This window comes from Telmatherina bonti (genome assembly GCF_933228915.1).
Source record: "Telmatherina bonti genome assembly, chromosome: 3".
Classification (NCBI taxonomy): Eukaryota; Metazoa; Chordata; class Actinopteri; order Atheriniformes; family Telmatherinidae; genus Telmatherina; species Telmatherina bonti.
This window is the reverse complement of record NC_136621.1, coordinates 10,818,213-10,842,495: the sequence shown is the minus strand read 5'-3', so window position 1 is coordinate 10,842,495 and position 24,283 is coordinate 10,818,213.

Genomic DNA, 24,283 nt, shown 5'->3' with positions numbered 1-24,283 from the left:
TTATGAAAGATAACGCCAACGGGGGATCCGGCCAACTTGTTTGGCCAACTTGCTGATTGTTACAGCCACAGAAGTGATCTGTGAAAGGAGCTTATGATTCTGTGTGTTATCGAAACACCTTTATCAGCAGCAAGGTGAAGTAGCTGTGTGAGGTTATCAGTCTCACAACGTTGTGGGAGGGAACTCTGGCTCACTCTTCTTCACAACACAAGTATTTTTTATTTTATTAAGGTCCATACACAGTGCTGTTGATGCCCCAGCATCACATGAAGCCTTGTTACAGATGGGCTACAAGAGAGCTATAGAAACCGGAATTTAAAATGGGCATAAGCAAAGCAAACTGCACATATGAACTCACTGTTCATGAGGGCAGAGACTTTTAGGCTTTGATATCAGTCACATTAAGTTTAGGGAAAAGATCGTGTTTGGCCAACCTGGCTTTGCTAGATTCTCAATTAGCACAAAGGTGTGTTTTCTCTGGACATAAATGGCCTCCCCCTTTTGCCAGAAAGCTCACGCAACACCACCTGGGAGTGAATAATGTCAACAATAACTAGCATTGCATGACAATGTTGACAAGATCCTGTGGGATCACTTCAGTCCTGCTCTGTTCTCCCAGCGGCCTCTTATAAGTCTGAAACTCCCCACTAGTACCATCTGATGTGCTTTGTATGAAGAAAAAGATGTATGAACCCAAAAGAGTTTCAAATCAGAATCTCATGTAAGAAATATAATAAATGCTATTATAAATTATAGGTATGGAGTTACATGAAGCTAGTCATTTCTAAACAACGCTAGTCACTATCATTACTACACAAAACTCTTTTGTATCATGTAGACAAAGTCAAATTTAAACAAATGGGTTAAGGGAAATACAAGGAACGAAGCAATTAAGCCCTGAGAACCATTTTTCAGACTGGAGTGCTTCATAGAAGAAAATAACAGGAACAACACGGGCAAAGAATTAGAAGCAAAAAAAGAAGGGGTGGAGGTTTCAAACAGTAGAGTAAAATGATGTAAAATTAGCGGGAGGTTGTTCCATCAAATGAATACCTTCATACATGTATAGCAGGCACCAAATTATGGGATCAGCAGCAAAGATGCTAAGAGAAAAGGAGAGGCAAGACAGAAAACACGAGGACAAAGGCAGAGAGTGCAGAGAGCAGCCTGCCTCTTGTCTAGCTTACTGAGTGTAGACAGCTGATAGAGATTAATGTCTGGAGTGGGTGGGCGGAGGGGAGTAAGAGGTCCAGACTGGCAGTGCGTGAGTTGGATGGATGATTGATGGAGGGAGCAACTCGGGGCAAGGGACGCTGAAAGAGGGCGAGAGAAGTGGTAGTTAGAGGCGAGAGGAAGAGTTGAGAAGTTCAGCGTCATGAGTGTGGACCACACTGAGACAGTAGATTGATGAGGGAGAAGATGGAGGAATGGCAAGATGGAGCGAAGGCGGTTGAATAGAGTGGGAGGGGCTTGGAGATTGATGGCAAAAGTACAGAGAGGCCGGCGAGCTGCGAGAGAAAGTGAGATTTAAAGATCGACGGTGAAGCGATGCGCTGAAACGGAGAAGTTCAGGCTTCTCCCAGTGAATCCCGGTTTTTCGCTTTCCAGCACAGTGAGCTCGTAACTCACTGCTAATTGCATGCTGGGATAACGCGGCGTAGTTTGGAAGTAGCTTTCGTGCCACACCCACTTGATTTAATTCCACCTTTCATCTTATATTAATAGCTGAAATGCAAATTGAGTGTGTGTTTGAGTGACACACACTTACATACACACACACACACACTTACACACACATGCACACTATATTCCCCCTTCCACCAAGATAAGCAGTAATGAGCTCCGCTGGCTCCTTCTACACACCTCTCACAGTCCTTGCAGCTGTATATCTCTCCATTGCCACATTCTGTCCATTCTCTTATCTTCTGGCCTCTCACCTCCATTACTCTTAACCATTACTCCCCTCTTCATCTTCTCCAACCCTCCCTTCCTCCGTCTTTGCTCCTTCCACTTTCTCATCAACTCCTGCCTTGCTTTTCTTCTACACTTCTCTCTCCTCTTTATCTCAATTTCGGACCACAAAACATTTTCTCTCCATATTTCTCCCTTTAGTAGTCACTATTTTAATTACTTTGGATTAAAATGGAAGAGGACATTCCTCTTCTCTGTCTGTCTTCTCCCAGAAGAAAAATGTTGAAAATATGACTTTTGAAAGTAAAAAAGTAAGAAGTGAACTTTTAGACAGAATGGGTATCAATATGCTTGTGTTGTAGTCTAATCCCCAATGTGCAAAGCAAAGAGAGTCACAGCAGCTATCACATAATATGGATATTTTTTTTAAACAGAGGTCAGTTTAATAATAATAATTCACTGTATTATCTGTATTTCTTTTCAAGAAATGCAGTCGGTTTCCTACCACAGTACCATGATGAGGGTGTAAGCGCACACTGGTCACTATATTGCACAGTTGATAGGTTGCCTGCAGCAGATGAAATGAAATTGGAAATCTCATGTGTGCATCTGGATGAGACTCGAGCTGCAGCCTGGGGAATGAAGTGCAGCTAAAAAAAGCTAATGTCACTATTTTATATCATTTGACAATATTTTCGCACAAAAAGATTATCATTACATGCACAGCGACATAATAAGAAACACTTTTTATACTTTCTTTCATGATAAAAATGCAAGTAGTGTAACCAGAAAATCCAATGCAATACTGTATACACTATTCACAAAAAGTTAGGGATATTCAGCTTTTGGGGGAAATTTCACAACAAGCCTAAAATGCATTCAAACCTGTACAGGTGAACTTAATGTGATCTTCTCTAAGCTTTTAAATGCACATGTCCAACTGTTAAATGTTTCAATAAATTTTGCACAAGTTGCTGTTCTCTAACAAGGAGCTTAACGGCAAAAATCACGGCAGGTGTGTGATCCTTGAATTGACCAATAAATGTCCTGGTTCAATTAGAGCTGGTGTTTAAACAGTTGTCCTCATCATGCTGTTCACATTTTGACATCATGAGACCAAGACGACACCTAACAATGGAACAACAGTCCCTTGCCATTGCGATGCTTCAAACAGGACGTTCTCAGACAGAAGTGGCCACTGAGCTTGGAGTGTCACAGAGTGTCATCAGCAGGTTGCAACAGAGATATGGAGAGACTGGAAGAGTCACAGAAAGGCCTAGAAGTGGACGTCCTTTGGCCACATCCCGTGCTGATGACCGCTACATTGTGAACACTGCCCTGAGAAACCGGATGATGAATGCCACTCAACTCCAGGCACGTTTAAGAGAGGTGAGAGGCACCCAAGTGTCACGTCAGACCATTGGAAACCGTTTCCATCAGCGTGGTCTGCGTGCTAGACGACCTGCACGGGTACCTGACCACACCACCAGGCACAGGCATCATCGTCTTGCATGGGCCAGGGAGCATTTACGCTGGACGAGGAACCAGTGGGCCTCAGTGCTGTTCTCTGATGAAAGTCGATTCACACTGAGCAGAAATGATGGCCGGCAACGATGTTGGAGACGTCAGGTAGAGCGCTATGCATCAGCCACTGTTGTCACCAGGCCAGCTTTTGGTGGTGGCGGTGTTACAGTGTGGGCAGGGGTGTCCACTTGGTACAGAACTGCCCTACACTTTGTGAATGGTACAGTGACAAGCCCATACTACCTGAATAACATCATTAATCCAGTGATTGTTCCCCTACATGAACAGCACAGGCCTAATTTCATCTTCATGGACGACAATGCTCCTGCTCATTGAGGCCGCATCATCAGGGAACGGCTGTTGGAGACCGGTGTACCTCAAATGGAACGGCCTGCACTCTCTCCAGACCTGAATCCCATTGAAAACCTGTGGGATCAGCTGAGCCGTCGTGTAGAGGCTCGAGACCCTGCACCCCAGAACCTCAATGACCTGAGGGCTGCCCTTCAAGAAGAGTGGGATGCCATGCCTCAGCAGGCAATAAGTTGCCTTGTGAACAGCATGAGACGTCGTTGTCAAGCTGCAATTGATGCTCAAGGGCACATGACAAGATATTGAGACGTTCAAATTTTTTGTTGTGGTGTAACTACCATTGTTGTTACCTTTTGTGTTGAATGAATTTTTTGAGATGAGGAAATCAGTGGTGCATCCTTCTACTTAAATGTCTTACTTTTATGATATTATATCACTGTAGCATGAACATATTGCATTTTCCATAAATTTCACCTGAAAGCCAAATATCCCTAACTTTTTGTGAGTAGTGTATATATATATATATATATATATATATATATATATATATATATATATATATATATATATATATGTATATATATATATATATATATATATATATATATATATATATATATATATATATATATATATATATATAACTTTTTAATGTAACTTATGGTTTCCATTTAGGAGGCAGACATGTGGCATTCCTAAAAGGTAGCTTTTGACAAAAAAAACATTAAAACCATGTTATTAGCCTTGGTTTAACACATCCTTATCCACTTCTGTTCACTCGTTTATTACACCTCAAACACTTAGCAGTTCAAAAGTTTAAAGATGCTCTGATGTGCTGCCAGCAGATTGATGTCCATCATACTTTCAGCAACGGAAACAAAGCAGTCGTCTGATATTGTGCCAAAAATAAGGTGGTATGTAGAAAAAAAAAAGTTTTTCTTTTATTACCTTTTATCTTTTATCATTATCGTTATGAATGGCACTTCTAGGGCAGAGCTGAACATGATGGGAGTCGAGGCAGACATTTTGAAAATGATATTCTCACCATGAAATGAGGTAAGTGAGCATATAGCGTATAAACCATAGACTGTATATAGAGATGAACGTAGCCTCCGTGATGTCACCCATAGGTTTCTGAAGAGCTGAATTGAAGCTCGGTGGGCGGTTCCGACCATCGCCATCTTGGCAGGGGCAAGCGTGTTGTCTATCCCTGAAAATACAAATATGGGCAAAGAGGTGGAGCTGAGAGGGGGGCTGTTAGCGTCATGGTGGATGATTGACATCTAGCGAACTCCGAGATGCCCATAGCTAAGAGCTAACCAAGCTAACCGGGAGATAACGGGAGCTAACGGAGGTACACGGGCTAAAGCTAAGTTGCTAACCAGCTAAAAACCGCAGTCGTTCTACGTTCTTCCTATTTGAAGTGTGAGGTCCGGTACCTGTCTATCAAAAGGACACGCCCCTAAATACGCCGAACTTCGAGATTAAATTACTTTTAAACGGGCGAGTTAGAAAAAAATTCACTCTCCCCACAGTTGCCATGAAGGAAAACCTGACCTATAAACCAAAAATGGACTTTTGAACCAGGCTATAAACATGTTTATTTCTGCTGTGAATTTGGTCTTTTTAACATGGGAGTCTATGGGGATTTGCTCTGTATTGCAGCCAGCCCCTAGTGGATGAAGGGGGAACTACAGTTTTATGCACTTAGGCTTCACTTTTTACCGCCAGAGGCTCCATCCATCTTTCATATACAGTCTATGGTATAAACAAACTTAGAAAGGACATCTGAATTTGGCTGATTTTGCAAGTTTAATACAACTGACTGGTGTTGTGAAATACATCATTGGAGAACTTGTTTATTCATCTTTATAACCAAGTGTAACTTGTAGGAATTATGTTTCTGAGGAACGAGCTTAACATGTGGGTAGTCCACCCCCCAAATTGAGCCCAAAACCCCCAAAATATTCTCCTGTTGGCATTCACTTCTGCTTTCAATTTACGTCATGGATGGAATGTTTTTACTCTTCCACAATAATATGGGAAACAAAAATAACACATAGTGGCACTTTCACGTTTTACTCTTGCCAGGTTCCCCACTAGCATGTGAATGATCCATGAGCAGACATAACCTCGTACCTTGTTCTCATGCTGGTCACCAGTCTGGTCCCATTTGGCTGTGTGATGGCATCCCATTCCTCAGCCAGGAGTTGTTTGTGGTCAACCATCATGACTGTGTTGGTCATTCTGGCACAACATGATCCGACATGTGCTTGGTTGAGGTATGGACTCAAAACAAGCCATGTCATCCTCTCTGCTCCCAAATACTGTAAGTATTTTGTAAATATCCTGGTTTATTCGCCAATATCTTCAAAATCGAACGACAATATATTTGTCCATCACTGCCAGTAAGCTGCCAGTCAATCATCCTGACAGCACTTCCACGATGATGCTTACAAGCTATACTTTGTGTAGCCAAGCAGTTAGTGCCTGAACCCAACATGTGACAAAAGATTTGTCTCCTTTTATTCTGCATTCAGACCACATCCATGCAGTTTACACACATTAGAACTTTTAGGCAAAGCAAGTTTATTTGTAAAGAAAATTTCAAGTACAAAACAATCCGAAGCCAGAGTAAAGAAACTGTGATGTGTTTAGGTCTCAGTCACAGTTAAAACTCTCGCAGCAACATCTGTTGGTCAGCTACCAGATGTTTAATGCTCTTTTTAGGAAGTCAAGTTAAATGACCATTCCAGTTACTCAGTCAACTGGAGGTGGATGCATGGATGGTTGGTAAAAAGCTTCTTAGTGAAGCTTTGATGTGGTTGTTGACAGATCCGAGTCTCCGACACTCCGAGGTTACAGACTTGATTTGCAGGTTTAAGAGTTTTACAAATTCACAGTTTTATGTGGATTCTTTATGTAAATATAGTTGTCATGGCAGCAGCAAATGTAGCACACCTAAAATAGGGTGACCACATTTATGTGATATTTTATTTGCAGATTTTGTGATTATTTTGACGGAAGTATTTTTTTTATTATGTGTAACCGAGTTCTACCTCTACTGATGGTGTAAAGATACAATAAAGTGCACCAGCCTAAATCACCATCAGCCATAACTTAGAACTGATTACGTGAGCAGGTAGATGTGGCAACTGAAGGAACAGAGTCAAAAATAGCTAGTAAAAAATGTTTTATTTTATTATTTTTTTTTTTTTAAAAGACTTATAATAAGACATATAAGACTTAATCATATAACAAATTCTTCAAAATGGGCTGTGGCTAAATTTCTAAAAGCATGAAGCTCCAGACGGACTTAAATCAGGTTTAACTGGGAACCTAAAAAAAAAAGATATAACAAAATAACACAACAAACTAAAATTAGTAACGAAACCAACCAAAGCCTAATATAGGTAAAGAAATTAAGTAGTCCACTTAACCTAACCAAAGTCTTAAAGCGCAATTATCACCAAAATACTGTAATTAAGATTTACTGAGAGCAGTACGCATGCAGCACTGACAGGTTATGTTTTGAGAGTGTAAACTAAACAGCAGAGGTCAGAATCAGCTTGATCTACAGCTCAAACGGAGCTCAGGACGCCACCACCACCGACCCTCATCTCTTTCCGACACCCCGTTCATTCCAGCAGCCAGAAAACCATGTCACCTTTGGACTAATCCATCAATAATCACAGGAAGTTGGACGTAACGGGGAAGGGGAGGACGCATCGCTGAAGATACGTTCACGCACACCACCACAATGGGACACCCGACCACCAGCCCCAACCAGAGTCCATTACCCGGTTACATATGTGGAAGTAGGGGGCGGAACATTTGTTATCTCTTGTTGCGCTGGGAGCAGTAACAGTGACGGATGCTTCCGGTGCCAATTCAGATGTGATCTGAGAGAGAGACCACAGGATGCGCCGTGGTCTTATTTTCCCTCTTTCACCTGCTTAAATACAGGTCAGTAAACATGTAGCAAGCATCTATAATTTTGATACAAATCCTGGAGTTGTTTTGGTGGATTCTGACACATTTGATATAGTTTAGTATTGTTTTGTCATATGTGAAGCCAACTTTTGTGTAAGTTTTCACGAGCTGCCGCTATTTTGTGCCGACCGCGCCATAGTTTACGCGAGTGAGGCCGCAGGTCGGTGGATTTTAACGGCTCCTGTGCACATAAAACAATTGTTACAGCCAGTTTGGGAAAGAATGTTGACCTTGTTGATTGACATAAATGTGCGACATTGTTCATTTCAGTGGTCTGTATATTTACAGAAAAGAGATATATTTTATTTTGCTTGATGCAGAGAGAAATTACCCATTTTATTTTGTGGTGATGATTCAGTGAGAGACTGTTATATAAAATTGTTACTTTATGTACCAGAAATATTTTGTGAATACATGACAATGCAGATGTGTACATCTTAAGATCTGTCCAGGGAGAAACAGTGAATCTGTTTAAAGGAGATTTTTAGGAACAGAGCTAGTTATATAGTTGAGCTGAGTTCAAACAAACTGAAATGAAAATCCTGATGTTTGTGAAAAATGTTGAATAAATTCAGATGTGATCTGAGAACGAGACCACAGGACGCGCAGTGGTCTTACTTTCCCTCTATCGCCCACACCGTTTTTTTTGTTTTCTTTTCTAATCATGCATATACTGCTACATTGCATACACTGCTAGTTGCAGACTTTACTGAAGAAAAAAAGGCATCTCAATGTGTCATTGAGGACATTGTTACATAAAACACTTCTCTTTGGGATTTGCTGAACTAAATAAAACAAACTGGAAAAATAAACTTTTTGTCATTTGCTCTCTTGCCTGTTAATACCAGCCCCTTTCATTTTATTTTGAAAAACATAAAGAAAAATAGCCACCAAGCAAATAGAAATAAGAGTCATAAGGTATTTTTTTTATTCATCATATGTCTGATAATGTGTGGATTAGTCATAATAACAAAGATACCTTTATATGTGTATTTTTAATAGTTTTTGGCACAAATATGGCAGCAAATATGATCAATCCTGCAGCCCTTCTCACAAATGGATTTAGCCTTATCGTGACAAAATAGACCTTGTTAATCCACTGCCGTTTCTTTTGGTAATCCCCATGTAACAAACAGAAGTGGCTCTGCACCACACACACACACACACACACACACACACACACAGCAGGCCTGGGTTACATGATATAATCAGGAAAAAAGCAGGTATAGCTACAAAACAAGCTTCTGTGTCTGATTTCTCTAGTGATGAAACGGAAGAACCACACTGGTAGTGGTTGGTGACAAAGGAGTGTTTTGGGGTATTACAGTAATTACAATGCTTTTTTTTTTTTTTTTCTTTCCCTAAATTTACCCCTTCTTTTTGCTAATTTAGTCATTTTGCTATCACTTAACATTAAAAATTCAGTGAAACAGGCTTGTTTCAGGCAGCATTATATATCACATTAGCATTAATCATTAGTTCTCCTTTTCCAAAATCTAGAAATGAAGTTCTGGCACATCCTGTCTGTAATTTGATCAGTGCATTTGATCAGAGTTTGGATCGGACTTCAGTGTCTTGGTGAGATTGTTATGCATATTTGTGTGTCATCAGCATAACTATGGTCTAGAGGTCTTAAGTCTAGAGGCTTTTAGCAATTAGCTGCATGCTATTGTTTTTTGTGTGTGCTTTTGTACATTGCTATAAATGATTAAAGTCTTTATATTAATATTATATCAAAAGCAATATTAAGCAATACAATTAGCAAATTCATTAAATGCATCATCTTGTTTCAGGGTTTTTATCATGTGTTTGTGGACGTTACATTTATTTGTTGTTAAGAGTTCCAGAAAAAGATGGACGAATATTCATGACATATGTTCACATGTGCAGCTGAAGCATCTTTCATAATGGTGGAAATTAAAAGTGGTGGATTTTACCTCTTTTTAAGTACTTTTTCTTTTTAATTAACAAAAGAACTCTGTGCTCACACACAACTCAGAGACTGGTCATTACAACCTGAACCAGCTGGACATTTTACAGGTAGCTGCACTTCCCTTAATTACTGTGAAGAAGGAAAAGTATTAAATCATCTATATGTGTTAAATTACCAGGTAATTGTAAGTGGAATGAGTTAATTTCCTTGTTTAAACTCACTTAAAGTGCTAATTGTACAGATACACTTTTGTATAATTTGTCATGTCCAGCTGTCTAAAGCTACCTTGTAGGACGTTGCCATGGTGTCTCGCTGCCCTGTCTGGGTTTGTTGTGTAAAAGACACTTTTAATCTCCATGAAATGGTCAGGTTTACATGAAATACAGACAGTAAAATGCTTCAGTAACACGGTGGTTACGAAGCCTTTCTGCAACGCGGTGCTGTGCAGAGCGCAGCGCGATGAGGCCTTTAACTCCAGGTAACCCTACTTTTCTGTTTGTTCTTTGCTCTGCTCCTCTTGTTCTTTTCTCTCATTATTTTTCCATTTGCTGCTTCCACAATGCATCTTATCACAGTCACACTTCCTCTGCTCTTTAAGCTCTCATCCATCCCGCTTACAGTTTTGCTTTGTTTTCACTCCAACCTTTTCTGCATACATCAACGTCCTTCTTTGATTTCCATTGTTTTCCACTTTTTCTCTTTCATCTGGCCCTCCGTTTTTCTGCCCCGCTTTATTCCCGCCTCCCTCTACATGCGTGTCTTTGTATGTGTGTTTGTGTGCATGGCAGCTGGGTACTTATGGTTATTTTTCAGGCAGTAGCCCAGAAGATTGGACTGTCATAATCTATGGTCCTGAGTTATAAGTGTTTCTAACCCAAAGCAGGGGACAGGACCATTTTTCCTTTCTTCCTTCCCTCTGCTTCCCCCTTGTCTGTCCTTTCCCATCACTTCTTCCTCTCCTCCATTGTCACTATGGATTTTCATCTATTTTCTGCAATGACCACAATTCAAACTCTTGTTATTGATCATCTCCCAAAGATTCATGTCATTGCTCGTGCACTAAATTTGAAGTTTTCCATTAGTGACGTTTCATCCTCTGGTAGGTTAGCATTAGATTGTTAAGACAATCAGATTCTCATCCGTTTGAAGAAGCACATTTTAAGTTGGAATATTTGTTAAGTTAAATGTGCTGCAATCATATAGTGCTTGCCAACTTCCTGGTTTCAACCTACAGACCCCATGCTGATACAAGAGCCGACATTAAAGCAATATTATGTTCAAGAGTCATCCTGCATAAGGCCACTATCAGTCCTCAAGCTACCACATTTAACTCCCACCAATAATTCTTCATGCTTTAAGTCCACAAACTTGTGTATTTGAGTTGTACTTCCATCTGGTGCTCCCCTGTGTGTAGTGTCAGGAAATGCATTTCTTCCTGATGGATGCAAATCTCACTGCAGACTGAGCTTAGCTGTTTTTATGTCTAGGTTTATGGAATGTGAGCACAGATACTGAGACAGAACAACAATATTAACAAAAGTGGAGCTATAAGTTTGAAGTTGGTCTGCCTGCTAGTTACCAGTCCCAGTGTGGTTCAACCCATAAAGACCCAAATAAATAAAAATTGTAAGGTAAGCCCAATTTATTTAATATGAGGTTTTTATTTGTCTTTTTAACAAAATGGGAAATAAAAAAACACCAATATCTTTGGGTATACTTACCATTGGTGAGGTGACAGAAAATTTTAATGATCATCAAAAACACTAAAAGTGCTGCTTGCTGTTTTATTCCCTCTATTTTCTATAAAAACTGTAAATCTGTAGTTTTCGATTACCATCAGAAGTCATGTAGTTGGCAAAATAAGGTTCCCCTGTTTGCAAAGTGTCACATGATCTCAGTTTGTATGAACCTGCTCTGAAAACCCGACATGTGCAATCCCACTGATCAAGACGCATCATCAAGCAAGCAACATCATGAGGTAAAAAGCAAATTCTGGTCATCAAGAATGAATGAATGAATGAATGACTGAATCTGCAATAAAAACAAAATGGGAAGAATTAGCATAGAATAAAGGTAGTTCTGGGCATATGACACCTCTACACTTTTCAGCCAATGGGTTCTAAAGAAAGGTAAATGTCTCGAAGTTTCATGTTTACTATTCTTAATATATTTTCATTAAAATTAGATTGAAATTTCATTGAGATTTATTTTATGAAGGAACTTGGCAAGGAGTTCAGCATCACACATTATGATAAATTCACCTACTAAATGTATATTAACTTTAAGTAAAAACAACTGAAAATGTAGCTATTTCACACAGTCGAAGTGCCACAGTTGAGGTCAGCAGCAAATAAAAACACTGATATGCTTAAAATATTCTCGCTGTCTGACAGGAAAAAAGCAAAAATCTAGTCATAAAATGTGACCCTGCTGCTCAGGAATGTGGATGGATGGATGGATGGTTCACTCATTTATCTGATCTGTTTATGATTGCGTGGCTAATTCTAGCAGATGTGTGTTAAAGTGAGAAACTTCAGTCAGTGCCTAAGTAGTTGCAGGGCTGTTTCTGCGGTCTTCCCATATGACGGAATGGTGCTTGTGCTCAGAAATCTGGGGATGATTGTGACTTCTTTTATGTTCACAAACAAAAATCCAGTGTTGTTTTCACACAGTTGGTTTCTCTTTTTAGAAATAACTTCACTGGCTTTGCTGAAAACAATGTTTCACATCGTACCGAGAAGGCAGTTGTACACAGCGAGGTGTGTGTGTTTGTCCACCTTTCCTTCTCACACTGCTAAAGGGGATCCTGTGTTCTCAAAGTGCTCAGTTCCACTAGGCACTTCAACCAGAGCATCAGTAGTGACATTGTGAGTTCGTTTACATGACATCTAAAGATCACGATAGCTTATTTCCTCAGAGGGAAAATCAGATAAATGTGGTCATAACTACCAAATGGACTTAAAACCAGGGTGAAATTACAAACCATCTTATGATACTGAAACTGCTGCTGGAAGATGAATGTGACTCTTTAGATCTTATCACTGAGAAACAGTGGCTATGGTTACATGATGTTTTTTAATTCGGAATTAAAAATTGGAATTAAATCATTCTCCTACTAGTTTACATGAACATAATAATTTTAATGGAGGTTTACATGAAACACGTCCTCACTTAATTCCTCTTTAGAGCACCGTGTTGTGAAGGGTTCCGATTGGACAGAGGGTGCATGTGACGTATGACATCACATGAAACAACCAAAGTTCGCTCTCTGCTTCTTGTTTTTTCAGTCATAACTTGTAAAAACTACATGATAAGTACCAGTTTTGCTGCTATTTTTATTATAATTTTGAAGTACTAGCTAAACACGAGCATACTACTTTACTTTTTGTGTCAACGTGCGTCATCGGGCAGGACAAGGTAACGAGCATGCTCAGAACGACGGGAATTAACTTAGAGCGGAATTAAGGTGTACATGACAGAGGAATTAAATAGTTCGGATCAGTGACAAAAATACTGATACAACACTGTGACTATGGCAGAGAGGGAAGTTTTTCAATTCACGGCAGAGGAAGAAGACAACAACGCATGAAGAGGAAAAGTACAAAGATTTGATACGAGTACTTATAAAAAGTAGAAAGAATGAATACACGTGACTTGTTCAGCCACTTGATACGTCCGCAGTTGAACAGTGCGAGTACAGAGTCTTGGTTAAAGAGATGATGGAGGACAAGGACCACTTATCTGAAGGAGTTTTTCTTTGAAGAACAGGAGCAGAATCAGAGTGGCGGTGTAAAACGCTCACAGAGACATTACTGCAGAAGGTGCCTCCACAAGGATATATTTACACAGTTAAGTCTGGATGAAACAAAATCCTGCAAGTTATTTGCATGTTTTACTGGTCATGCATCAGCCTTCCAGTCCAGACACATGAATTCTTCCAAACAAGGGAGGGAAGACGAGAACCAAATTACAACAGCCTCTGCATGAACGGCCAGTACGCCATGTTCAGCTGTCTGTTTGCCAGTTGTGACACCAGTTATGGACAAACATACTGCATGTGTTTTACGTACCTCTGCCAAGGTGGTTGTGTTTATGCCTGTTTATCTGTCTGTTCACAACTTTACGTAAAAACTACCGAGCAGGTTCTTGTGGGGTTTTTTTCTGAGAATGAGTCATTTAGATTCCATTCTATTTTGGAAATGATCTGGAAGGAATGGTGACCACAGGAATATTAATATTGATACTTTTCAACCACTATGAATAGAGAATGGTGTAAATTTGTTTGTATTAATATGCAACGTCATACTTTCTAAATGGTCTTTGTAAATTTACTGATAGTGTTTATTTATTCTGATGAAATAAAAAAGACAAAACCTAACAAGATTGTAGTGTTTTTTTTAATTATTATTTGCCAACTAATAATTTCACTCTTGTGTCAAAAGCCAAAGGTTTGGTCTGATCATCACTGAATCTAACAGTGTAAGTGAGATGAATGTGGGATTGTAATGCAGGGTGGAAGTCATGATATAGGTGGTGTGAGTGGAGTTCTTCACTCTCACAGTGCTTTTTGTTTGTTTATTTTGCTTTTATAGTGACAAATAACTCCCCATTACTTCTGAAAACATTTAATTCAGGTTAGACTGGAAGTTCTAACCATCATGGCCAGGATTTAGCTTTTTCTGGTGAGAGAAACATCAAGGCTCACTTGAAACGATGCCACCTGATGTGCAGAACATCTCCAGAATGATCATGTGGGATGTTAGGGTGCAAATGCAGATGTTTGTGATGATGGGCAGAGTGTTTAATAAGGGGTGGGGATTTTCCTCCTGACTCAGCACATCTGAGATCAGCAGAGACTTTTGTTTGGCGGAAAGTCATGTTTGGTGAAAATGAACCAGCTTGGAGTGGTGGCTGAGGCAAAGCAGACAAGGTTGAAGGTACACCTGAGCAAAGTGGTTTTCAGTCACCTGCATGCCCTGATTTGGAGAACCTGGGCTCCTGGGCTTCAGTCTGACCAGATACATTTCATTTTCTCATTTTATTTTATGTTAGTTTGTTGTTTGTTGGAGTCTGGAATTTGTGTAGTTGATCCATTGAATGGACCATTTGTTGGTCTAGTTTCAGACAACTGGATGTATCAAAGGAAAGGGTTAAACAGGACATGTTTTGCTGTGTTTTGAGTTACCAACTTTGCTTTCTGCTTTAATTCCACGCATATTTGTGTTTTGGTTTGTAACCTTTTTTCATCGCCCTGCTGCATTGTCCCTCTTTGTTTATTTCTTGTTTGGTTCAGTTGAGGGTAATTACGATTCCACCTTCTTAAAACATTTCCAACACTTTAAATAAGGAATTCAAGTTTTAAAGTAGTTTATTCTCTTCTAAATTGATATTTTGATTGTGGTGGTCTATTGTTCCAGTTTATTCTGGGCTTTTACCTTAAATATCACCTAGTTACAATAAAAAAAAAAACAAAAAAAAAACAAAAAACAATTAGAAAGAAATGCAGAAAAATAGCACTGAATTTATTCCCGCTGTGACTCACATTTTATCCATGAGACCAGGTTGGGGTGTTCCAGCCCAGAAGAGGAACAGACAGACGGGCAAAGATGATGAATGTAATTACTTTATTCTCACAGTCATTTGTCTCTTCTTTTTGTTCTGCTAGCACTCCCGCCATACTGCTTTTGTCACCTAACAACACCCCCTCACCCCCTCCCACACAAATGCATGTGAGCAAAGCAGCAGAGTTTTTCCAACTCATTTAGCATGTTAACTTCATTACAAAGATGAAGCGCTTCCCTCTAATGGGCACTTGAGCAGCAACAAGGGAGAGCAGATTGCCTCCCATGCTTGCTAAATAATTAGACTGGGGGGGGGAAGGGAATGGACACATGGGAGGGTTGTCAGCAGTGGGTGGTTGGAAGAAAAGAAAAACAATCTCCTCAGTCCAGTGGGATGGGGTGGGGACATGGAAGTGGCATGGAGACAGCTGGTACATATATATGTATATTTGAAGCTCTACAATGACCTCAAGTCCAAGGTAAAAGCTCTTTTAGAGCTCCCCCTTTCATTCAGGTACCACAGGGTCACTCACACTCACGGAAACAAGATGAAAAAAAAAACCCACTTGTTTTAAAAGCGTCTTACTTCTTCCATTCTGCTATTACATCGAGGACCTTTCCTCCATTTCCATCACTGAAGTGGGAGGTTAAAGCTCCATTACTGGTTTAATTTTTTTCAAATGTAAGTTGGGTCTGTGTTTGCTAAGAGATATTGGCAAAGAAGGTGTTCTAAGGAGAGAGGGAAAAAATCTAAATGCCAAAGAACTCATTTTAAGAGGTTTTATTTATTTATTTTGCTGTCTGCTCATCTAAAGAGAGATGGCCCAAAGACAGACCTGCGCTTGGGGAATAAAACTGTTTTTCTCACAAATTGAAGGCGGCGAAACAAGAATAAGGTAATGAGAGGCATCAGAAAGCCTACAGCTAAAGGAAAACTGCACAAACATACACTCATTCACCTTTCCCCCTTTTCTTTGTTTTCTTTTCTTTTGTTTATAATCCATCAAGCTCAGAGTGATGGCAATAATGATGTGAGGAACCCTATAACTCCACTGCACTCGGACATTTAAGGCTGCTGCTCTCTAATAAACCCAGACAACATGATGCAATTCTGCTGGGTTGAAATCCTGCTTAACACCAGGAGATCCAAATCCTTTATCTTTCACCAATCGGAGCAAGTGGCAGATTGAACTCCTCATGTTTGTCTTGATACTGAGTTGAGAATCCGAATCAAGACAAACTCAAATGTCAACTGTAATGAAAGGATGAGCAGAGAGAAAAAGTTGGATAACTTAAGGTCAGCATTTAGAAATCTAAGGAAGTGATTAAGCCTTACAGTAGAGAGAAAATATTTGCTAATCCTTCAGGCTTCATAACAAAGGTGTTTTGTGCCTGGAAGAAATCCTGCAGCGTCGACTTATCTGGACAAAAACACAGAACCATGGATTCAAATTGGAGGGAGGAGGGTCACTGAGAAAGCAAGCAAAGTGTGAAAGGTTGAAGGATGTTTAGTGAAAGATTAAGTTTGAACCTCTTCCCGCTTCTTTTTCAGAGTTGTATCCAAAGGTTTTTTTCAACCATCTTTAAACAAATCACTTTGATAAAATAGAAAATGATGTACAGGAGAAAGATAAGTATAATAAGGAGTAAGATGTGTAGTATGAGCCACATGTATTGGAGAAAAAATCTGGTTACCCTGATTAGGGTCAAGAAAGCTTCTTCATAAAATGCACTTTTTGATATTAGGTTAAAGGTCCCAAAATTAACTTTGGAAAGTTTTCTAACAACCATATCCTTGTACCCTTTGTAAGAGGCCCAAAAGTGAGAAAATTCTCTCACTTTCTCACTTACTTGCCCTACTTTTAGCGAAGGTTTGCTTTGATGGCTGGGATCTTTCCTTTTGTGACATCATGAAGGGAAATAACCACTTGCCTGGTAGTAGACACTGCCACTGATCCGCCCCCTGGCCAGTGGTGTGCAGTAGAGGGTGGCACAGAAAGGAATTGTCACTTCTGTTCCATCCCACTCCCACAGAAAAAAAATCTTGCCCCATCCCAATCCTGGGCTAAAGCTAAATAAAAAGACCTGTCCCATCCAATCCCAATAAAATGACTCCAATGCCAGAATTATTCCCACTCCCATCTTTTAAAATTTATTTACTCTGTATGCAACACATTCATTCATTCATTTTCATTCATTCATTCATTCATTTTCCAAACCGCTTAATCCAATTTATGTCGCGGGTCTTTATGCAATACCTTGAATTTAATTAAATGATTAAAATCTGCAAACCTAATTGTCGTTAATTATGACGTTGCATTGTAAATCCATTGCATAGTTTCTCTGTGGCTGTTTTCTAACTTCATTTCTTTTTTATTTTAATTCCAATGAGTAGGCAGTGGCCAAATACAGTGTTGCTTTCTGGGTAGTGTTGTTCTTTTATACTTGGGTTACAGTGTAGGATTATTGAGCGAAAACTACCACGTTTTTTTTTTTTTCTTTTCCTTTTGTCGGTTGTTGTTGCTGCTCTCGTTAACTTTTTATCCCGCACCTTGTGATAAATAGTAAAATTGACTCCTGTCCTGTGGGAATCCCACAGGAACCACATGACCCATGGGATTCTTGAATAAATACTGTACAGTCAGGGTAGGCAACCCAAGCTACCCAAGGCAGAAAGAAATAAATGTAATCGTTCCATTTTAATAGCATATATGTTTTCACTTTTTTTAATTACAATTTTTAATGTAATCTTTGAGATGATAATTTATTAGAGCATGTAGCACCTATCGATTTGAAAATAATGACACTAAATGCTTTTCATAGCCCAATTAAAAATGACTTAACAGCACCTCCTCCTGGCCAGGCAGAGAAGCTGCATGGTTGAGGTCGTAGGCACAGTCCTGCACTGCCATTTACTCTCATATTATCACAATGTTGTGTGTTCATGCATGCACAGTCCGATTCCCCATATAAAATCCTATATGTTAAATGATAGATACTATGCTATATGTTTACGTCATGCAGTATGCCAATGGTCTCCATATGTTCAATAGGATTTGTGAATTGATGCTTCACTCTCAAAGTTGGTTGATGTGCTCATCAGAGGGATGACCCACTAAATAGTCTGGGGACTGTTATTGAAACTTTGCAAGTTTTTTTAATTGTGTTGTATGATCTCGATTGTGTTAGATTGCGCAGGAACTTACCTGCCTATACAGTAATTTGTGTCTGGAGCATTCTGCGACTGCCTGCCTACCTAATCCTAGAGCTCACGGCACATGCCTGCCCCTGGTTAACATAGCCTGCCCTCTAAAATCCCTAAGTGGTGTCACTGAAAACCACATTCTTGAAAGGGGCATGAACAGACAGCACTCTAAAGTTTCAGACTCAGAAACAGTCTGTTCTCAGCAGAGTTCAGTAGAGTCCTATTTGGATTGGCTGAAATTAAGGACCAAGGCTGAATTTGGGGTGAAACAATTTAAAAACAATGATGTTTGACCTCTGACACCCATTGGGAAATTGTTGAAAACAAAAAATATAAGACCTTTAAGGTAAACTAGAGGGATGAGGACTACATACATCTACTGTCTTTCTGCTTCTCTCTTTGTTTTGTCTTTTATTTCAGTATTTTTCCTAGACTAATACAACCTTTTTTAGTGATGTAGATGTATTATTAGATGCCTCTTTATAAATTTCATGTGTCCATAAATGAAGAAAACCACTGGTCTTGTAAGATGGCATTTAGCTATATGACTCTGAGATCTGCTATAACTACAACCTTAATGATAATGTGCATAATCCACACTGCATCCACACACTCTCGCTGAGCAATAACAATTTATAAACAGTACCCCCGCATCCCCATAAGCACATGCTTCACACTACCAATGGTGAGTTTCATCTAAAGCTTGAGTTCTCTACCTGCTTCAACTTCTTTTTCCATTAGTACATATTTTCTCTCTGCAATTGGATGACAATAGTATCATTGATGATGAAGACTATACGACGATGGCGATGAATTTCTCATTAAAGCTATTTTGTCTTCTTCTGTTTAGATTCATTTTTAAAAATTCCTTTGTCGTGTGTTTTCAATTATTCAAATCTCGATGTGCTTTCTAATGCTTCTTTGGGACTTTGCTCTTTATGTTTCATGTCACATTGAGCCGTCTTGCACATGAAACGTGCTGTGCAACCAGAGCTAACCTGTCCTACCATGTGTACAAGACAATTTTAAAGTTACTATTTGCAGATTTTAACAAAAAAATGTTGGTGTTTATTTTAAGTTTTGTTTTTGTTATTTTTTTTTTATAAAGAAGTTAATTTGCTTGCTCAGCAAATTAATGGAACTACTCCCCTATTCTTGTCTTCCTGCATGTTAGCAGGTGGTTGTTTAATGTTCAGCTGGAGGATACAAATGAAGGATGGAATGGTGTTGGTGGCTCTTCATTGCCGATTAAATTGGCCAGTAATCCATACACTAGTCTCACCTCACACCTAGTGAGACTGGTCTTACAATGGTCTCCTGTGGTATATTTGACGATGTGCCATAATATAGGATTACACTGTAAGTGGGATGGAAACAGACTTGTACTTTTGTAGCACTTTTCCTGTCATGTTGACAGCTCAATGTGGTGGATAGAGTCCACATATGCATGTAGTCAGTGGAAACCGGGAATCAGTCCACCAACCTTCTGGTTGGAAGACAGTTGCTCTTCCTTCTAAGTTAAAGCCGCCCCAGAATGCTATTTCACCGTAAATCTATCCATAAGGTTAAACTCAGATTTGTTTTATGGGTGTTGAATATTTATTTTGGGAAAAAAATTAATTTTAGGGTAATTTTCACAGATTTTTTTTATGTGATTTTGACTCGTTAATTAGTCTTTTTGTATATTGTTTCCCGTTTTTAAAATTATAAAAAAAAAGTAAAATAACAGTAAAAACTATAATAGTACATTTTTTCAACAGTGAATCTTTCCACGTTTCAGGACAAAGAAGACCATTTTTTAAAAGCTGTTAATTATATCATGTTCATTAACTGAATATGGACCCATAAGCATCATTATAGTTAAACTTGCTATGTAAGCCTTGCAATTATTTTCTTATGTTTGACTGTTAAACTATTTCAGGTGAGCACATTCACCTACATCTGAGCATTAATTCTATTTAGATTATTTAACCTTCCTCATCCAACTGAACTAAACCAAATTAGCCTCCGTTTTACCACTTAAGCTGAATGTCAGTGTATTTCAATTGAACAAGGATGCATTCAGTTCCCGTTGGGAAATTCAAAGGATTTTTCCAATATCCAGATCAGCACAATCAAAGCTTCCTGATAACTGAAAAGAAAATCAATACTAAACGATTACAGGCGTACAGTGTTTGAGCCAGATGGATTATTGCTGCATTGTTGAATGGTTTGTCTTGCTTTAGGAGCATCCCTACAGACAGTCAGGGAAGTAAAATGTAATCCTTACTTTCACATTTCTGATGTTTCCATCTATTCTACCAGTTTCTCTATTTTTCTCTTCCAGTCATTCCTGTCTGGCTAATGGCATAACCATCCCTGCTTGTGTAAGAGAGACATGTCCATTGTCTACCTTATTACTGCAATCATCCAACCAAATTCACAAAGCAGACTGCCAGTCAGCAGCTGAATAGGGGGAAGAAAAAAACCCATTGCAGCCACTGATGGAAGCATACCATTAGAAGTGGCAGGAAATAAAAATGGAACAAAACTGGTTTGAGAAGGAAGGCAGAGAACATAAGTGCTTGTCACTTAGTCTGTGTTTCTATATGTGTGAGTGTGTGTGTGTGTCTGTGTGTGTACGTGGAGTCACAGAAATAATAAATGCTGACCTCTGCACTCATTACCGTGTTTTTTCTCCTCCAAGTAGGATCAAACCAAACTGACAAGGAGTTTCCACTCATTCCTCCCTGTGGACCAGAGTTCACCTGCAGAACATGCTGACAGGCACAAAAGTTTCGGAAGTTTTTAATAAAGAAAAATTACAGAAATACAATAAGTGCAAAAGTCATAGGAGTAGGTAAAATAAAATGCATCATTGCAATAGCGACCTCTTCAACTTTGACTTTTCCTTGCCTCAGCTTGAGCAGCAAAGGCAGCACGTATACCTGCCAAAACTCCCCTCACCACCTTAGTCTGCTACTTTTGACATACTAACTGCAGCTCATTGGCTGACTTTACATGCTTAGAAACAACAACTGATATTTTTCTTATTACAAAATATTTCTCACATGAGTTGCAGAGAAGTTAGGTCATTCTTGTTCCTGACTGGATGATACAGAGCGCTGTCACACCTGCACAATGTCCCCCTGCAACAGGGCATTGCTTGTGTGCAAAACAGCATTATTCTTGTCTCCAATGGACAAAAAGTGTGCTTTTCTTTTCTCACGACTCTTTTTCACAGACCAGAGCATGTTCTGTGAAACAGCAGCCAAACTCTGCCAACATAGCATTTGACTTAATACAGTGATATATGCATACCAGTGTAATCCAGTTAGAATGGCTATATGCCACATTCTTTTTTGTTTCTAACACAGTACATGTCAGAACATCATTAAAATACCATTTGAAGCCCATCTAGACTTCAAATGAGGTAAATAAAATCTCATATCAATAACATTTTGCACCGCATCATCACTGATATGACAGTTAAATTTAAAAACCAGAGCCTACAGATGTGGCTCATTTCAAAGGGTAACCATGCCAATACGTCTATAACAACTAGGCATAAAGGTCTTGCCATATGTGTGTGTGTGTGTATATATATATATATATATATATATATATATATATATATATATATATATATATATACATATATATGTGTGTGTGTGTGTGTGTGTGTGTGTATGTAGTGTGGGGGTCTGATACTGCAAGACCCCCACAAGGGATCAGTAACATTTAACTACCAGCCATTAACCTGGCTCTCCAAGACATGGAAGCTCCTGTCAGGCATCATAGTGGCTAAAGTAAGTGGGCACATAGATCAATACAAGGCAGAGACACAGAAAGGCATTGGCAAAGGAACCAGAGGAGACAAACACCAGCTGCTGGTTGACAGAACAGTTGCTCTTGACTGCAAAACCAGACAAACCTGTGCACCGCGTGGATTGACTGCCGGAAAGCCTACAACTCAGTGCCACACACATGGATCCTGGAATGTCTGAAGCTGTACAAGATCAATGGCAGCATAAGGACCTTTAATGCAAACTCAATGAGGCTGTGGAAGACCACCCAGGGGGCCAACCTCAAGCCAATTGCACAGGTCTCCATCAAATGTGGCATATATCAAGGAGATGCCCTGTCCCTGCTCCTGTTCTGTATAGACCTGAACCCCCTCAGCCAACTAATCAACAAGACTGGCTATAGATACCAACTCAGGAACGGGGCCACCATCAGCCCCCTCCTGTACATGGATGACATCAAGCTGTATGCTGAGAGTGAGCAGGACATCAACTCACTGATCCACACCACCAGGATCTACGGCAGGAACATCGGAATGTTTTTCGGACTGGAGAAATGTGGATGGATGATAACAAAGAGAGGGAAGGTAATCCACATGGAGGACATTGCACTACCGGAGGGCAGGATAACAGATGTGGTGGAAAGCTACGAGTACCTGGGCATACGACTGAGGCAAGTACTGAGAAGTCAGCTCAATGGCAAGAACAAGATCCGGACAATTAACAGCTACGCCCTACCTGTGATCAGATACCCTGATGGGATAATAAGCTGGCCAAAGAAGGAAGCTCTGATCACGGATGTCAAAACACGGAAGCTGCTCACCATGCATGGAGGGTTCCACCCAAAGTCCAGTATCCAGCGACTATACACTAAGCACAAAGAAGGGGGCCGGGGACTAGTGAGCATCAAGGCCACTATCCAAGATGAAACATCCAAGCTCCATGAATACATCAGGAAGAGGGCATCTAAGGATGAAGCACTTAGTGAATGTCTCAGACAAGGGAATCTGAACGAACATGAGATGGAAGAACCATCATGGGAGGAAAAGCCCCTGCATGGGATGTACCACCGGCAGATCACCGAAGTGGCCGATATAAACAAGTGCTATCAATGACTGGAGAGGGCTGGGCTGAAGGACAGCACAGAGGCACTAATCATGGCAGCACAGGAGCAGGCCCTGAGCACCAGAGCAATCGAGGCCTAGATCTACCATACCAGGCAGGATCCTCGGTGCAGACTATGCAAAGGAGCCCCTAAAATAATCCAGCGCCTCACGGCAGGGTGCAAGATACTGGCAGGCAAAGAATACATGAAGTGCCATAACCAAGTAGCTGGCGTAGTGTACAAGAACATCTGTGGAGAATATGGACTGGAGACCCCTAAGTCCCAGTGGGAAACTCCCCCCAAGGTGGTGGAGAACGAGAGGGCTAAGATCATTTGGGAATTTCAGATCCAGACAGATAAAATGGTGGTGGCCAACCAACCGGACACAGTGATCATGGATAAGTAGCAGAGGAAAGCCATAGTGATCGATGTATCCATCCGCAAGGATAGAAATATCAGGAAAAGGAGCACTGGGTGCCGTGTCCCCCACACTGGAGAAGTGGCTCCAACAGATACCTGGGGAAACATCAGACATCTCCGTCCAGAAAAATGCAGTCCTAGGAACAGCTAAGATACTGTGTTGGACCCTCAAGCTCCAAGGACTCTGGTAGAGAACCCGAGCTTGAGAGACAAACAGCCACCCACCCTACCCTGGTGAGATGGGAGGGATGGGTGAGAGAGGAGTCTCTTTTTTTTTAAAAATTTTTAATTAACAGGACATTCGGCAACATAAATTCTCTTCAATTTGGATTTTATTTACAGTTTCTGCAAATGTTGGCTGAGTTAATAATACAAGTTATATAAATTATGATTACAGTTTCACATTTTAAAGCAAATCGTGCATTTCTACTTTACATATTGTTTTCATCTTTTTCTGTTAACGTTTCTTCCATTTATTTTTACAAATGCTAAGTCACGTACAGGTGGACCTTTTCATTATATAATTATCCTTCGCAGCTG